This window comes from Lepidochelys olivacea (assembly GCF_965140295.1).
Source record: "Lepidochelys olivacea isolate rLepOli2 genome assembly, chromosome: 7".
Taxonomy (NCBI): Eukaryota; Metazoa; Chordata; order Testudines; family Cheloniidae; genus Lepidochelys; species Lepidochelys olivacea.
The window spans coordinates 102,514,580-102,531,842 of record NC_140417.1 but is presented as its reverse complement, the minus strand read 5'-3'; the positions used below and the strand labels follow the sequence as shown (position 1 = coordinate 102,531,842).

General features: G+C 43.4%; 1 long non-coding RNA gene across 1 annotated transcript in view; it reads left to right on the top strand.

Moving 5' to 3' along the window:
* The window catches only part of LOC311523100, a 30,410-nt gene that overhangs the window by 12,269 nt on the left and 878 nt on the right, over positions 1–17,263 (top strand). The gene's annotated exons all lie outside the window — the stretch shown is intronic.

The following is a 17,263-nucleotide window of genomic DNA, read 5'->3' as shown; positions in this document are numbered from 1 at the left end:
TTAAAAAAAAAAACTAGTGAGGATGGGGAGCTAATCATTATGCATGATATGCTTGCTTGAGATGGGCTGAATTCACAGATTCAAATTTTCCAGTGTGGCCTACCTCTAATTTTGTTTTAGGCACAATCCTGCAAGCTCATAAATGCGACTGGATCTTTTGGGATGCGGGGATGGGTTTGAGCTGCCCATGGCAATGAACTTGCAAATTCAGGGCTATAAACTGTCTTCATGTGTAGAGTTATTCCAGTTCACAACCCACCCCCTTTATTTAACTACAGCTGGATGACTAGCTTGTAACTACTAATTCACTTGAGGCATTCCACCGATTATTCCTATTCCTGAATTATCAGCTAACTGTTCACAAGTTTCTCAACTGTATTCATTATTTAAAATTATTCACTGAATAATTCTTGGTCCATAGCTCATGCTGTAGCAGTCTACTGTAAGTATTCAGAATTTGAGCTTTTTGGATTAAACATCTATTTCTGTTTGGGAAGTTTCTGTTTCTTGATTGGATGGATGTGACTCATAGAATCCAGTTTCTCATACGTGTGATTTCAAATTTGAAATTCACTTCCCAGATGAACTGTACTTCAATCAACCCAGCTAAGATGCCTGATTTTTCCTGTAAATAGTCCTGTGGAGCTATATATATATATAGCAATATGTGTGTACATTTATATATATACACACAAATTAATGTTGTTTCCACAATGCTGTTTTTATGTATATTCTGATGTACCCTGGGTTCTTCCACAATTACCACAACCAGATAACTCCTGCTAGTTGTAATTCAAGTATGGTTGGGTGCATAAAGACTGCAGGTGGATTGGAAATGGTTGAGTTCCTGCTAAAACCAGGGGACTTGGACCTCGCCTCATGGAAGACTGGAAGGTCAACTATGTGCACTGTCGCATATAAGTGATAGGGCCGCAACAGTTGGGCCCTGCAACTGGCTGGCTGTAGCTTTTGGGGCATATAACGTATGCGTAGGCCAAAGCCAGAAATTGTCCCAATATCTACTGTATTTAAAAACAATCCATTTCTTTAATCAATTCCCTTCTCTACTAGTCAAAATAGGTCAAGCTTTAGAGCATATTTAGGAAATCTGTGTGTTGGGTTTTCTTTGTGTGCGCTAGTGTTTACTTTGTTGAATGGGAAAGCAGAGTTCTGTCAGAACCTGTCAACAAAAAATGAACCAGCCGCATTGTGGAGGCAAGCAGGGATACCTCACAGCTATCAAGCATTTTGTCATACCATCCATGAAGCAACTTTTCCTGCCTCAATGGCAAATGTACAGGCTATTTGGTGAAGATATTGAAAGAAAAATCAGTTGCAATGGGTTACATTTCCCCCCCCGAACTTTCCAATGTCCTGAGAAGGCAAACAGGAGTTTCATTCCCAACCTCCATCCCCCACAGAAGATGATGATGATGAAGGACAAAGAAAGAAAATTTGAGTAGAGTAAAAAATATTTTTTAACTCTGTACCTATCTATGCCTTATGTAATACAATACTGAATTTCTCTGTGAAAAGCCCCGCATTCACTAGTTGCTGAACTGCCTTAGTAAGGTTTTGCATTACAGAGGGCTTCAGTGGCCACTGCTGAGCAGCCATTCAGCTGCTCCATGGACTGGGGTAGGTGGGAAAGAATTCCTCCCCCCAGTTGTCCCAGCACCCAGATCAGCTATTTGATTTGGACAGTGGGCAGCAGATCTGTCCTTTAATCTGCAAGGAAGGATTGGTTTAGGGAATTCTGGGAATACCTCAGTCAAGTTAATTTACTTTGGTGTAAATGGGCATGGCTTCACTGAAGTCAAAGGAGTGAAGCTGATTTATACCAGTTGAGGAACTGGCTCTTTATTTTTATAGTTAGGCTTGTTTTTTATTCAGTCTTTGAATTGTGATCACTTTTACATTTATTTTCCTGTCTTGGCCTTGTTCTTCTGGAAGTAGAATTATTCCAGTTCCTCACCTTCTAGAATGTAGCCATCCACTCACTTTTCACAAAGAGACCGCTTTATGTCTGACCTATCAATCCTCATCCTCAAAGGAAACCAGCACAACACTTTCAAAAGATGAGCCTGAGTGGTTAAATTCATAACTTTGCTAGACACTAAAAATCATGGACTGAATAGAGACACCAGATTTATGGTTTATTACAATCTCTCGTCCCGTTCCCCCCAGCCCCCCTTCTTTCCTTCATGTGACTGGAGGGATGTTAATGACGCACTTCACCTTGAATGGTCCCTTGAAATATGTGTTAATTTGTTCCACCTTGTATTTAGCTGTGACACTCAGGGCTTGGCTATACTTACATTTTATAGTGCTCTAACTTGCTGGTTCAGGGGTGTGAAAAATCACCCCCCAGAGTGTTTTAAAGTGCTAGTGTAAACAGGCTCCGAGTGCTGGGAGCCGTGCTCTCGGCGCTCGGAGCTAATCCCCTCGTGGAGGTGGATTACCGGGAGCGCTGGGAGAGCTCTCTCCCAGCGCTCGCACGCGACCACACTCGCACTTCAAAGCGCTGCCATGGGAGTACTCCCACGGGAGCACTTTGAAGTTTCCAGTGTAGTCATGCCCTCTGATTAAGTTTCCCAGACCTGAAAAAGAGCTCTCTGTAAGCTTGAACGTTTGTCTCTCTCCCCATCAGAAGTTGGTCCAATACAAGATATTACGTCACCCACTTTGTCTCTCTAATATCCTGGGTCCGGCAAGGCTACAACAACACACCATCCACTCAGTTATTCTGAGATAACTAGCGGGTTGGACTAGATGACCTCCTGAGGTCCCTTCCAACCCTGATAGTCTATGATTCTGTGATGATTCTATGAAGCCAATGCAAGCAAGTTGCTCATCCTTCTAAAATTGTTCTCCATGATGCTGATGCATTCTTCTGTTTATCGTATTTCCTTCCAGTACGTCATAGCTGAATACTTCGGTTCTGATTTTCTGTTACTTTGCACCTTTGTGCAGCCATTTACTTGTTGGCAATGTGAGTGCAAAACACCACCAAATTAGTGTAGTGGTATTTTGCAAGCACTTTTCTCCCAGTTCTCACAGGTGTCAATGATTAGCCAAAGTTCAAGGCTGTGGAGAATCAGGCCCTACTTTTTTTTAAGAGTTCAAAATTGTTCTGATCTCATTAAGGGGTCAGCTTAGTGCTCTCCCTGCATCCAAAGGGAAAAGTGTTGTCAACTTTGTATCAATCGGCCTGGGATGCTGTCAGAGGATAATTCAGTTCTTCCCCCAGAGCCTCACTAGAAACATTGTGGACCATGTCATTGATTCTGATCTTGTGGGTGAAGCAATTGGTGCAAAAACAAAAGGCTCAGAAAATAAAGGCTAGCCCAGTTCTTCACATAAAAGGTATGTCTACAGAGCAAATGAAGGAGTGATTGTAGCATGGGTAGACTCTCCCTCTGCAGTGAGCCAGCCACAGCTGTATCCTTTACTAGCACCAATGTATACCTTTTCTTCATTATCCCCTTCTATGCTGTCTGTTCTTGGGCCTGGTCTACACTATGAGTTTAGGTCAAATTTAGCAGCGTTATCTCAATTTAACCCTGCACCCGTCCACATGACAAAGCCCTTTTTTTGACTTAAAGGGCTCTTAAAATCGATTTCTTTACTCCACCCCCGATGGGGGGATTAGCGCTGAAATCGGCCTTGCTGAGTCGAATTTGGGGTATTGTGGACGCAATTCGATGGTATTGGCCTCTGGGAGTTATCCCAGAGTGCTCAGTTGTGACCGCTCTGGACAGCGCTCTCAACTCAGATGCTCTGGCCAGGTATACAGGAAAAGGCCCGTGAACTTTTGAATCTCATTTCCTGTTTGGCCAGCGTGGCGAGCTCACCTGCACAGGTCACCATGCAGAGCTCATCATCACAGGAGACCATGCAGTCCCAGAATCGCCGAAGAGCTCCAGTATGGACAGAACGGGAGGTATGGGATCTGATTGCTGTATGGGGAGATGAATCCATGCTGGCAGAACTCCGTTCGAAAAGATGAAATGCCAAAATATTTGGAAAAAATCTCCAATGGCATGAAGGACAGAGGCTGTAACAGGGATCCGCAGCAGTGCTGCATGAAAATTAAGGAGCTCAGGCAAGCCTACCAAAAAACCAGAGAGGCAAACGGCAGACATGCCGCTTCTATGATGAGCTGCATGCCATTCTAGGGGGTGCAGCCACCACTACCCTAACCCTGTGCTTTGACTCTGTCCAAGGAGTGGGAGGCAACAGGGAAGCGGGTTTTGGGGGTGAGGAAGATGATGATGATGATGATGATGAAGAGGAGGTTGTAGATAGCTCACAGCAAGGAAGCGGAGAAACTGGTTTCCCCAACAGCCAGGATCTGTTTATCACCCTGGACCTGGAGCCAGTACCCCCCGAACCCACCCAAGGCAGGCTCCCGGACCCTGAAGGCAGAGAAGGGACCTGTGGTGAGTGTACCTTTGTAAATATTATACATGGTTAAAAAGCAAGCGTATTTAATGATTAATTTGCCCTGGCATTCGCGGGCAGTACAGCTACTGGAAAAGTCTGTTAACGTGTCTGGGGATGGAGCGGAAATCCTCCAGGGACATCTCCATAAAGCTCTCCTGGATGTACTCCCAAAGCCTTTGCAAAAGGTTTCTGGGGAGGGCAGCCTTATTCTGTCCTCCATGGTAGGACACTTTACCATGCCAGGCCAGTAGCACGTAGTCGGGAATCATTGCCGAACAAAGCTTTGCAGTGTATGGTCCCGGTGTTTGCTGGCATTCAAACAACATCCGTTCTTTATCTCTCTTTGTTACCCTCAGGAGAGTGATCTCATTCATGGTCACCTGGTTGAAATAGGGTGGTTTTAGTAAGCAAACATTCAGAGGTGGCTGTTCCTGCTGGGCTGTTTGCCTGTGGCTGAACAGAAATCTTCCCTGCTGTTAGCTGTGTGGGGAGGGGTGAAGCCATCATCCCAGAGAATTGGGTGTTGTGGGGGGAGGGGAGGGTTAGTTGGGTTTCTGCTGCACATGAACACGGAAACCGCAGCCTCTCCTTTTAAATTGCCAACCCATTTTTAATGGCCAACCCAATGGCTACTTTGTATGGGAAATGAGGGCGCTGCTGTTTGAAACCATTCCCACATGTTATGAAGGTTAAAGAAGCCAAAAGACTGTGGCTTACCATGGCTGCCTGCAAGCCAAATTCTGCTGCCCAGCCCTGCGTGTGTGATGTCTCACACCAAACCGGCATACCCTCAATAAAAGGCAAAATGCGACCTTGTAATGAAAGCATATGTGCTATGTAATGTTAACAGCAAGGTTTACCATGAAAGAGTGTACCCATTGTTCTATAAAATCTTCTATTGTCTTTTTAACTACCACTCTCCCTTTTTTTCCCCTCCACCAGCTGCATATGTTTCTCCTTCCCAGAGGCTAGCGAAGATTAGAAGATGAAAAAAACGCACTCATGATGAAATGTTCTCTGACCTCATGCTGTCCTCCCACACTGACAGAGCACAGCAAAATACATGGAGGCAGACAATCTCAGAGTGCAGGAAAACACAATATGATCGCAAAGAGAGGTGGTGGGCTGAAGATGGTAGGTGGTATCAGCTTGCTGAAAGAAGGCAGGAGTCAATGCTCAGGCTGCTGGAGGATCAAACTCATATGTTCCAGTGTATGGCTGAGCTGCAGGAAAGGCAGGAGAAGCATAGAGCGCCGCTACAGCCCCTGTGTAACCAACTGCCCTCCTCCCCAAGTCCCATAGCCTCCTCACCCAGATGCCCAAGAACGTGGTGGGAGGGCCTCCAGCCACTCCACCCCAGAGGACTGCCCAAGCAATAGAAGGCTGGCATTCAATAAGTTTTAAAGTGCTGTGTGGCCTTGTCTTTCCCTCCTCCACCACCCAACCGGTGCTTCCCTCCTCCACGACCCATCCCGGGCTACCTTGGTTGTTATCCCCCTATTTGTGTGATGAATAAATAAAGAATGCATGAATGTGAAGCAACAATGACTTTATTGCCTCTGCAAGCAGTGATCAAAGGGGGGAGTGGAGGGGGCTTAGCTTACAGGAAAGTAGAGTGAAACCGGGATGGGGGGGGGTTGTTTCCATCAAGGAGAAACAAACAGAACTTTCACACCATAGCCTGGCCATTCTTGAAACTGGTTTTCAAAGCTTCTCTGATGCACACCGCGCCCTCCTGTACTCTTCTAACCACCCTGGTGTCTGGCTGCACGTAATCAGCGGCCAGGCGATTTGATTCAACCTCCCACCCCGCCATAAACATCTCCCCCTTACTCTCTCAGATATTGTGGAGCGCGCAGCAAGCAGTAATAACAATGGGAATTTGGTTTCGCTGAGGTCTAACCGAGTCAATAAACTGCGCCAGCGCGCTTTTAAACACCCAAATGCACATTCTACCACCATTCTGCACTTGCTCAGCCTATAGTTGAACAACTCCTGACTACTGTCCAGGGTGCCTGTGTATGGCTTCATGAGCCATGGCATTAAGGGGTAGGCTGTGTCCCCAAGGATAACTATAGGAATTTCAACTACCCCAACCGTTATTTTCTGGTCTGGAAAGTAAGTCCCTTGCTGCAGCTGTTGAAACAGACCAGAGTTCCTGAAGATGCGAGCGTCATGTACCTTTCCCAGCCATCCCACGTTGATGTTGATGAAACGTCCCTTGTGATTCACCAGTGCTTGCAGCACTATTGAAAAGTACCCCTTTCGGTTTATGTACTCGCTGCCTTGGTGCTCTGATGCCAAGATAGGGATATGGGTTCCGTCTATCGCCCCACTACAGTTAGGGAATCCCATAGCAGCAAAGCCGTCCACTATGACCTGCACATTTCCTAGAGTCACTACCCTTGATATCAGCAGCTCAGTGATAGCGTTGGCTACTTGCATCACAGCAGCCCCCACAGTAAATTTGCCCACTCCAAATTGATTCCCGACTGACCGGTAGCTGTCTGGCGTTGCAAGCTTCCACAGGGATATCGCCACTCGCTTCTCAACTGTGAGGGTTGCTCTCATCTTGGTATTCTTGTGCTTCAGGGCAGGGGAAAGCAAGTCACAAAGTTCCATGAAAGTGCCCTTACGCATGCGAAAGTTTCGCAGCCACTGGGAATCATCCCAGACCTGCAACACTATGCGGTCCCACCACTCTGTGCTTGTTTCCCGGGCCCAGAATCGGCGTTCCATTCCATGAACCTGCCCAATTGACACTATGATGTGCACATTGCAGGGGCCCATACTTTGTCAGAAGTCTGTGTCCATGTCCTCATCGCTCTTGTCACCGCACTGCAGTTGCCGCCTCCTCGCCTGGTTTCGCTTTTCTTGCGGATTATGGTTCTGCATATCCTGCTGGATAACGTGCACGGTGTTTATAGTGCTCATAATTGCCACGGTGACCTGAGCGGGCTCCATGTTCCCAGTGCTATGGCGTCTGCGCTGAAAAAAGGCGCGAAATGATTGTCTGCCGTTGCTCTGATGGAGGGAGGGGTGACTGACAACATGACTTACAGGGTTGGCTTATAGGGAATTAAAATCAACAAAGGGGGTGGCTTTGCATCAAGGAGAAACAGAATGGCCCCCTCAAGGATAGAACTCAAAACCCTGGGTTTAGCAGGCTGTTGATTTCGCTGAGGAAGGGAGGAGAAAATGAATACAAAACAAATCTGGCCTATTTCTTGTTTTGATCCACTTCATCTATCTTTATACATCTTGCTGGCAGCAGACGGTACAGTACGACTGCTGGCCATTGTCATCTCCTGGGTGCTCATTAGAAGACGGTGCAGTAGGACTGCCAGACTGAATTGCCATGAGACGAAACTTAAAAGGGAAATGACCTGGCTGAGTCACTCCCATGTTTGCCCAGGCGCCCCTGACCAACCTCACCGAGCTCAGCTAAAAGAGCACTTTGGAGTACGGTGACAACGGCTACCAGTCATCTGTCTGCTGCCAAAAGGCAATGAGCTGCTGCTATGTAGCAATGCAGTACCGCATCTACCAGCACCTGGGAGACATACGGTGACAGTGAGCTGAGCAGGCTCCATGCTTGCCGTGGTATGGCGTCTGCACGGGTAATCCAGGAAAAAAGGTGCGAAATGATTGCCTGCTGTTGCTTTCACAGAGGGAGGGAGGGAAGTGGGGGGGGGGGCGTGGTGATATGTACTCAGAACCACCCACAACAATGTTTTTGCCCCATCAAGGATTGGGATTTCTACCCAGAATTCAAATGGGCAGCAGAGACTGTGAGAACTGTGGAATAGCTACCCACAGTGCAGCGCTCCGGAAGTCGATGGTTGCCTCGGTACTGTGGACACACTCCGCCGACTACATGAACTTAGAGCATTTGTGTGGGGACACACACAATTGACTGTATAAAAATGCATTCTACAAAACAGACTTCTATAAATTCAACCTAATTTCATAGTGTAGACGTAGCCTTGGCTTCCCACATTTTCATCTCTCTCACCATGGCTAAAAGTTTCTCGAAGGACCTCCTTAGTCTCTCTGTCTCTCTGATGCAAAAGCTTCACATTTACAAGGTTCAACAAGGACTGTGAGATAGATGTTATCCTCTTTTAGCCCATGAATCCCATGGAGAGAGGCAGGCAGAAGTTGTTAAAGGCTAGCTAATCTAATTTGTACGCAGCACTATGGTGGCAATGGTGCTTTTCTGCCTGACCCTTTGTATTTCCTGGGCCAAAAACGGGATCACATGAATTCCAGGAAAAATAAGTGGCAATTAAATCAGTGAAAATTATCTCCGCAATGAAAATGGCTGGAGATTTTAGTCAGATTCTCTGCTCTGTTATGGCCCCTGTCCACTGTTCCAGGAGTTGAAAAAGTCTGTAGAGCTGGCTAACTGGTCTCCTGAGGTTTTTCTCTTAAACCAGTTCCATGCCACCCCATCGTAGCATATGGGGCATAGCCAGGCAAAAAAGATGTGTGACCAGTGTGCCACTGTGCTCTGGCAATTCCCAGTTAGGTGCCATGACAGGTTAAACTGGCCCCCCATGTGCCCCAAGGTTCAGGGGAAAACAAAGGTGCCCTAAAGCCACCTGTGCCCTCACCTTGTTTGTTCCTACACAGAGAACAACTTATCCTATCCAAGAATCGGGCCCTTACATTTTTGTTCTAAATTTAAGTGAAATTTTTTGGGTCCCAAAATCAGGGGGCTCACAACCGCAAGCTTTGTGGGTCCCATAGCCTGGCTAGTAGCTAGGCTTTTCTAGGTCAGAGTGCCTGGTCTCTAAATTCATAGCTTTTCACAAAGTTCAGTTACAATATCTCTAACAGCAAACAGTGCAGGAAAATAGATGAAAGCTAAATCCTCTCTGAGGCGATCTGAGCACAATGATTTGCATGATTAAGTGGCATGGAATTTGCAACTGAAACATATGTAAGTTGTTTCAAAGGGGAATAGATCATTAATGGAGTGCATTTTACATTAAAAGCTAATTCAAATTTTACTGCTTATCAGTTGGCTGATAATGGAGAAATCATATCCAAATATTTAACGTACTCATTGTGTGCATTTTTGGTGGGGAGGGGGAAACTATTATAAATTAAAACATTCAATTGCAGCAAGTATTTTTGACACTAGAATAAATGATTTTTGAGAGAGATTCTAGGTCAAATTGTTGTTACAAGAAGATTTATGCTTTCTACCTCCTCATCTAAGGGCTCTTCAATGGTATTATAGAGCTGGTAGACATGCAGAAAAATGATTTTCTTGAAAATTACCTGAATTTCAGAGTTGCTTTCACTTTGTTGGGTTCAAAAAAGACCATTTTTTAATCTATATTTTTTGCAAACCCCTAATATAGATGTGCTGCAGACTTGCAAAATAGGATTTACATAGCTTACTTCAGTGTGTCTCTAGCAGTATAAGCTCCACTTTGTACAGTGACACAAGTACATTAATGCAAACAGGGCCTAAGATTTTTTTAGGTCACCTTGCTCTCCAAACTTCTCCTGAGGCAGTGTGACTCCACTCTGCAGCTTACTCAGGGCTGTGGCTAAATGGCTTAATCTAGCTCCTCCTGGTGTTTAACTGATGAAAATCTATGTCAAGGGAAAGTTCCAAATTCTGAAGAGAGTGGCTGAATGGCAAATTGCACTCGGAAACATAGGTGCTAGAACTAGGAGTGCAGGGAGTGCTGCAGAATCCCCTGATTTGAAGTGGTTTCTGTTATATACAGGCTTTACAGTTTGGTTCAGTGGCTTTCAACACCCCACACTATAAAAATTGTTTCAGCACCCTTGCTCAGCAAGTGCATTTGATGTTTAGATACCTTTCTTGTAATGCATAATGACAGGTTTCAGAGAAGCAGCCGTGTTAGTCTGTACCTGCAAAAAGAAAAGGAGGACTTGTGGCACCTTAGAGACTAACGAATTTATTTGAGCATAAGCTCTCGAAAGCTTATACTCAAATAAATTTGTTAGTCTCTAAGGTGCCACAAGTCCTCCTTTTCTTTCTTGTAATGATTCACTTTCAACACCCTATTGCCCGTGAGTATATTTGTCGGGTCTGACCTGACTCCTCTTGCATTTGTCATATGACACCACTGTCTTTAGAGCTGTGTGAAAAACTGATTTTTCAGCTCGCTGGCCATTCTGAAAAATGAGAAAAATAAATAAAATTGTTTTGGGTCAAACAAAATGTTTTGTTCAGCCCACAATGAAATATTTCATTTTTGAGATTTATTTTTTTTAATTAAAAGAAATTGAAGTAAATTCTGAAACAAAAAAGTCATTTTGGATGAAAAATTTGGATGTAAAAATGAAACATCTGTATTTTTTGGAATGTCTTTTAATACCCCCCCTCCCCCCACTGAAACAATTTGTTAAATTTGACACCAATTCAGAATGTGTTTCAGTCAACCCGAAGCTGCGTTTTTGGTGGGTTTTTTTGGGGGGGGGGGAAGCTTCAGCTGAGAAATTTTGTCCAGCCCTAACTATCTTGTGGCCTGTTAGCACTGAAAGAATCTCTCTTCCTTTCACAGGCTGTCACTGATGCTCTCCAGGCTGAAGTCTCTTCCAGCTTGTTTGTGCTGAGACTGATGCCAAAGGCAGCTAGCATTTTGATCATTCAGGAATGTCTCCAGGTCTTTTCCTGGTGGCTCTAGAAGGCACTGTATAAATATAAGATAATTATAATCTACTTCTATCACATTTGGAGGAGTTAGTAAGATTATGAAAGAGTTTGGGGTTATTCTTATTAAAGCTAACCTTTATGATAGATCTTGTCAAGCTTTCCTCAACAGCTTACCCTTTTTACTCAATCTTTTTGAGACTTTCTTGTGTCCAGCGGATATATTCGTAAACCCTCTGTTAATATAGTGTTTCCATTGAAACATTTGGCAACAGAGCATCTAGGGATCTCACTAGATTTGCTAATTCTCTTTGGGTGTCTGAACCTGAAACCTTGATTTCCTGGCGCATTTAATGTAATGTTTTCTCTCTCTCTCTTTCTTTTTGCCATAGAATCTTTACTATAATATATTGGAATTCTCTATAGAGACCAGGAACTGTAGACTTGACTATATTTGTCTTTGTCTAAAATGAACCCCGAAGCCCTTAATAAACTAATGTTTGCATTTATATTATATGCATTGGAAGATACTCTTTGAACCTGCTATAATTAGGATATTATCTAAACATGTCAGCATCCTTTGGTGGTCTCATTAACACAAAAAATTACCTTGGGGCTATACGCAAACCAAACACCACTGCTTTCCACTGATGTGTTGTCCTGTTCTACGCAGCTCTTAAGCTTTTCCCATCACTTGGACACCGAATAATTATTGGAGTGACTGATTATTATATCTTACATAGTTCAGTAAATACCTAAAGCCAGATCCTGACACCATTACTCACACTGAGTAGTGCCTTATTCCTCAGGTAGTCCCACTGAGAAGAACACTTTTTAGACATGATGTATGTCACTATCTCCAGCACACTGGGAATGGTCTTGAGTGGAAGCTGTCATTGTACAGACATTTTCCAGCAGCAGCTCTAATCTGATGATGCAGAGTCAGACTGAGATAATTCAATACCCCCTTGAACTCATGGGAAAGCAAGGACTTTCAAAGATTTTTGTAAGAAAGTATTCTATTATTTTTAAGGGAAACTGCAGTGTTAAAATGCTCTGGTCAGTTAAACATCGGTTTGACCACTTCCCTTAAATAGATTGGGCCTGTTTTGATAGTCTTACTGAAATTAGCAGTGTATTATTCTGAAAGTAGATTGATTTATTGATATTACTCCTAATTAAGGAGTAAGGCTAGGTCTATACTAGCACTTTTGTCAGTAAAACTTTTGTTGTTCAGAGGTGTGACTAAAAACAGACCACTGACTGACATAAATTTCACCAACAGAAGCACCAGTGTGGACAGCGCTATGTCTGTGGGAGATGCTCTCCTGCTGACATAGCTACCATCGCTTGTTGGGGCTGGTTTAATTATGCCAATGGGAGAGTTCTGTTCTGTCGGCATAGAGTGGCTACTTGGGAAACCTTACAGCAGCATAGTTGTAAGATCTTTAGTGCAGACATAGCCTAAGGTTCTACATAAGATGAGTAAATTTGGCCCTTTGTGCTGCAACCACTCAAATAAGAATAGAATGATTAAATCATTGTTAAATTAAGGAAAATAATAAAAGCCAATATTTGTTTAGGTAACCACTAGAACTGATCAGGAAAAAAATCCACAACAAACGTAAGGACTCTTTGACACAGTCTTAACCATTGTAAGAGGTAGTAGAGAGTAACAGATACTCTGCTTGGTTGAAACTGGACTCTGACCCAGTAGCGAGCCTTGTCTGGGTATGGCCTTTCAACATGAAAATCATATGTACTTTAAAATTCTGTGGGTTGGTGCAACAACCCAAGACATGGGTATGGATGTATCTCCTCTCCTTCCCACATTCTGCATATAGCATGGCCCCAGGAGGTAAGAAGAAACAACATTTGGGAAATGTTATCTCTTATGGAAAGTTTCTACTGTTGTTTGTAGAATCTTTGTTGTTACTTCATGAATCAAGCAGTTTATGTGGCATACAATTAAAACCTGCTATCCTACTGGCCTTATATTCTTCCCATACACTGAAAATTGGGACTGAAAATGAGAGAGCTTGGAACTGAACCATTAAAATGTAAAGTTATCAATAAAGTTAATCACACCATAATCACATAATCACATCATGAACTTCCATTAAGTGGCTCTGTACTCTTTTTATTCTCCCCCCCCCCCTCATTTTTGTGTACATCAGCTTCCTCGTTGTTTTGTAATCATATTTTCTATATTAGGAACTGAAAAAAACCCATTTCCATAGGGTGTGTATAAATAATCTATCCTGGTGCTCCTGCAATACCTCTGAGTCTCTGCCTATGATGATCTAATGCAAGTAGAGTTAAAAAGCCAAAAGGCTCTTTCATTTGTTTTCCTTTATTCAGAGAAAGAAAGTTTACTATAAATGGTGAATGGACAGTACAGCAGCCTGTTTAATATCTTATCTTAATATCTGTAGTTTATACAGATCAAAGCAGTTTTCCTAAAGAGATGGTTAAGACGAAAAGGATTATGCTGCCCTCTTATGGTTTTCAATGCAAACAACAACTAGGAAGTTGTTTAAGAAGACATCAAGAGTTGAGTTTATCTTTCTAGAGAATGTAAGTCTGATAAAAGATATTAAATTGTGACCATAATGATTTTACAATAAAAATAATTCTAAATGCCTTAGAATCATTCAAATAAGCTGTTTTAATGGATTTTATTTTTCTTATTTTAATCACCTTTCCTCCTTAAAAATACATTTTGATGTTTGCAAATACCTTAAATGCAATATACTCCACATATGAGACTTAGAACAGTTATTTGTCTTATTCTGCTGGGCTCCAGCAGATCTGGAGATTTGAACATATTGCTGAGGCTTGAAAGGATTAATAAATAATATTAACAGAACCAAAATCTGTTCTGAATTTTGATATATTGTAATGCACCAACTCGTGTCTGTTAAATGTAAGATGTTTAGGAGAGAAAGACGTAATTGTTCAGTGTGGTGTACATTTATGGTCCTGTATAAGAAATTGTCATAGCAATGCACCACAGATGATTCCATCATACTATTTAATATCACTGACCTCCTGTTAATATACTATGTTGTATTCAAGACATTAGGTCACTCTCCACTTTGGATTCACAGAGAAGTGTTCAGTGACACTGATCTACATGAAGGGCCATCTTGAAAAGTACAAGTAAAGGATATCAACATCACCAGCTTCCAACCTACTATAGATAAGATGCATGTCTCTAGTAAATGGAATGTGGATAGGAAAGAGAATAAACACAGTATGTCTTGTTTGTATTGAGCTCTGTGACATTTTTAACTCCTGTTATTAATGTGTGTTTGAGTGTACATATGCACCTCCAGGAAAATTTCTAAAATATTTGTCTCTTAGGTGCTTTAGAATCTACTCTGTGATGAGAGTTACTGTGGTACGCTGAAGATCATTGCATTCTTTAGTCAGACAGAATGGAAAATTTCTGGTTCTAACTGTTCTTTAAGATGTACAGAATTAAAGGGCAAGCAGTAGTGCCTGACAAATACAAGTGAATGGTTGCTAAACAACTAGCCATCTGTGTACAAGAGAGTTAGAAAGTAGGGCCTAAAGGAATGAATGGGGGCAGGAGTCACACTATCTAACCAGCTAGTAGAGAGAGAGCTCACTAGTGGCCAGAATTCTTTTCCAAGACAATTAAGTGAAATTACAACATTTACATGAATATTTGTCACTATGACCTAAGTCCTTCTGCTCACAAAAGTAAATTCCTAGGTGTATCTAAAAGTTCAAGAACATACAGATGGAACATTCAAAGGTGTCAATGAAGTCTAGTCTCTAAGGCTGTGATACAGTAAAGTCTTAAGCATGCATGTAACGTTAAGCACATTAGTAGTTCCATTGACTTCAGTGTTAAATGACAAATGGCAATGTCAAATTGACTGTTGTGGAATCACAAGGTGGCACTGTTGCACAAAGTTTTCCAAGGGTGTTTAAGCATGTGAGAAAATGTTTAGTCTTGAGAATACCTGCTGTGTTGTTTTTAGGCAGTATTTATTATGCAAGGTTATGTGTAAAGGCAGTGGCCCCAGGAAAGGGAACTGGGCAAGGAGGTGGGGAGTCTGCTTTCTACTCTGCTTCTGAAGTCAATTTTTGAGGCAGAGTTTCTCCCTGGCAATCAGGCATTGGGGTGATATTCCTAGAAAAAGGGATTGCCTGCATGCTGTTTGATCACCTCTGTTCCAGGACAGGAGCATATATGTAAATAAAGCAAGTTACATTTAGAATGCACTTGACTCCTGTGATGGGGTGTCCACCCTACATAGGATTGGAAGGGGTTAAGATGGCCAGGCAAGCCAATTAACTCCAGAGGGTACATCTGAAGGAGGAGTCAGGGAGCAGGGAACTATTTGGATGCACGATCAGCTGGACAGGAACAGTTGGGGTCTGTAAAAAGTCAGGCAGCTGGCAACAGAAGAAGGCTTCAGGGAAGTAGGCTGCAGTCACTCCCTGAGTGGAGGGAGTTCGGAGGCTGGCAAATCCAGAGAGGAAGGAAGCCAGGAAGGTAGGAGAAGGCTCAGGTATAGCAGCAAGGAATAGGAGTGCAGACCTTGGCTGCTGACTGGAGGGCCCCTAAGCTGGAACCCACACTATAGGGCAGACCCAGGTTCCTCTACCAGCCACTGGGGATGTGGCAGAGGACAGCAGACTACTTGGGAGTCCTGGAAAGACTTTGTTATATCTACCCTGGAAAGGGGGAACATGTATGGTGACCTGGCTGGAGGGCTGAATCATAAGAATGAATCTGTGGTTCCTGGAATAAGGGGGGGGCCATACAGTGAGAAGATGACCAGAGAGGCTGCCAGGGGAGGGCGCAACACCTGGCAGAGCTGATCTCCAGGACTTCCAGGAGGAGGTGCCACTAGTGGTGAGTGAACCCCATGACAACTCCCCTTCACAGATTTCTCCTCCCCTGGAAAGACAGCCTGCAAGGCTTTGGCTATTTGTTAGTGCTCAGTAGAAGGGTGATGCTGGTGTCAGAGCAGGACACAAGTGTTGGTAGAAGGCACCTCCGGTGTTTTCTCGAAGAAAAAAACATTAAAATGCAAGATATAGTTCCAAGCTGGAACACTGCAGGAAGCTGTTCACTGTTCACCATCAATACTGTTCTGGGAATTACGAGAGTGAATGGGGAAAACATGAGGGCTAATGAGATAACTGGGTGCTTTTCCCCTTTATTTGGAAAACTGTTAGTCTGGGCAAGCCAATCCAATGGGGTTCAGGGCAAATCAAAATTAGCAAGAGTTCTGTATAGAGACAAGAACCCTGCCCAGGGAAGTTGTATGGACTAGGATAAATTAGTGTGAGAGTTTTTGTTATGGCAATAAAGCTTCCCAAGTGCCAGCATATTCCTCTCTTAATTCACTTCCAATCTGAAGGCAACACCGCAAATGTTGTGACATTCAAGCTGAAGACTGCAGACTTAACAGTCGATCTGACTCTTTGGAAAGCATTCCTTGGGAGTGTTTTCACCAAAACGCACCCCAGTGATGCCATAAGGCATGTGGCAGATGCAGCAACTTTGACAGCAAGGGTGGGATTGTCATGATGTCGCCACAGAGCACTGTTGCCATCAGAACCAATGGAGAAGCCTCCTCATAACAAAGGTGCCATGGGGAGAGTGGTTGAAGGAGTTGCTTTAGGAGGCTTATTGCACCAAAGAAACTTGCTTGCATAACTTACAGATCATGGTATGTTACATAGATGGGGGCCTCATCTGGGATTTGGACTTTTAGGGCCTCAGCTGCTTAAGATGAGATTTGTCTATCCAGAGGAAGTATGTAACCTACAGGTCAGTGCACATTACACATCCCACTCCATGCCTTATTCTAGTGACAGCTTTCAGCTTGAGAACCTGGCTCTTTAGCTCAAGCTGGAGCAACTCATGAATCTAGCACTGGAGGTCCCTGGTGTTGCCCAGGATAGCAGGTACCATAAGCTAAGAGATCCCTTTCAGGGTTGTCCATCACTATTATATCAGTTAGCTTGGTAGAGTATCTCATCTCGAGGAATACTAGTATTCCTGCAGCATCAGATTGTAACAGTCTTGTATCAGAGTCTTGTGGTGTGTTTTTTTTTTTTTTAAAGCTGTTCACAATGAAAATTACATAAAGTAATTTAAAAGTGATCTGTTAATGTTAACCCCTGGCA